The 1,718-nt window shown below is 42.8% G+C and overlaps 1 pseudogene; it reads left to right on the forward strand.

The window, feature by feature from the left end:
- Positions 1 to 14: 14 nt before the first annotated feature.
- Positions 15 to 499, forward strand: LOC100943412 (annotated as a pseudogene).
- Positions 500 to 1,718: the final 1,219 nt, after the last annotated feature.

A 1,718-nucleotide genomic window follows, 5' to 3' on the forward strand; every position in this document is an offset into this window, starting at 1 on the left:
AAAAAAAAAAAGGCATGTGTTCAGTATACTATAAAGAACATCTTCAGAGACAGAATAGTAGTAATGGTAGAATAAGCCCACCTGCAACTTCTATCAGTAGTATGTCTGAATCTTTACCAGTTCAGTATGCAGATGGCAGTGTCCCAGGAGCTCAGTTATTGATAGATTCTACATCTTCATCCCTGCAGCCAAGGCCTGTATCAAACCAGTCACTTTTATCAGAATCTGTAGCATCTTCCCAAGTGGATAGTACCTCTGTGGATAAAGCAGTACCTGAAACAGAAGATCTGCAAGCTGCAGTATCAGGTACAACACAGCAGTCATCTGAAGAGCAAAGCAAGTCTCTTGAAAAACCAAAATAAACAAACAAACAAATCAATGTTTCATGTGCAGAAAGAAAGTGGGACTGTTAGGTTTGAATGCTAGTGTGGAAATATTTACTGTGGTGTACACCATTACTCAGACATACACTCTTATAATTACTTTTTTTTTTTTTTGAGACAGAGCCTCAAGCTGTCCTTCTGGGTAGAGTACTTTGGCATCACAGCTCACAGCAACTTCCAACTCCTGGGCTCAAGTGAGTCTCTTGCCTCTGCCTCCCAAGTAGCTGTGACCACAGGTGCCTGCCATAATACTTAGCTATTTTTTGGTTGCAGCCATCGTTGCTGTTTGGCCGGCCCCGGTTGGATTCAAACCTGCCACCTTAGGTGTATGTGGCTGGTGCCTTAGCCACTTAAGCCACAGGCACTGAGCCACTTCTAGTGAATTTGACTGGAGGGATTTAAAACTCCATGTATGGCATGGTTCTCTTAGAGCCCCTAACAGCTCTGCTTTAACACTCATTTTCAGATCCAACATTTCCTGCTATTTAATAATATTCATGCAAAACAAAATTCTAACCCTATTGTTTCTTTCCAACAAAACCTCTATCCTTCCTCTCCTTTGGCTTCTAAGACTATCCAATTTCAACTGCTCCCCTTTAATGAACCTCAGTTGGACTCTCAAGTAGGGAGAACCTAAGTCAGCAGGAAACAGTTACAGAAGAACAGTCCATCATCCAAACTCCCCAGTCTTGAGTCCATTGATAAGAATATCAATTCTAACCAATGTGGCAGGGGAGGGGGAATTAAAGGACAGCATTGCTAATAAACTACCTAACAGAGAAAAATAAACTATTTAATAGAAAAGAAGAGTGAAAGATCATAGTGTACACTGCCCATTTGTTTGATCAGTCACTTGTGGCTCAACTCATCTTTAAGATGAACCCCCTGTGGGGTCACTTTGGTGTACAACTTCAAGTGAAGTTAATCTGAGGAGAGGAAAACAGAAAATTATAGAGGTTTTTTTTTGCCCAATCAACAGCAGTGAAAACAACCTGATATAGGGAATTGGGGACTGCTATACAGAGATAACCATGAAACACTCTTAGTATAGTAGGAACCCTAATCCAAAATCCTGTTCTTTTATCAGAGTGTGCAACAGAGCAACATAGCTCAAGAAACTGATCATGACCAAGTGCCTATGCTTTGTTCCTCTGGCTAAAGATTTTATGGAAACCCTTGTACAAAAGGCATGTGTTGGCTCAGCGCCTGTGGCTCAACCGGCTAAGGCGCCAGCCACGTACACCTGAGGTGGCGGGTTCGAATCCCCAGCCCGGACCCGCCAAACAACAATGACGGCTGCAACCAAAAAATAGCCGGGCGTTGTGGCGGGCGCCT

This window comes from Otolemur garnettii, unplaced genomic scaffold (assembly GCF_000181295.1).
Source record: "Otolemur garnettii isolate 467f Iridium unplaced genomic scaffold, OtoGar3 scaffold00013, whole genome shotgun sequence".
Lineage (NCBI taxonomy): Eukaryota > Metazoa > Chordata > Mammalia > Primates > Galagidae > Otolemur > Otolemur garnettii.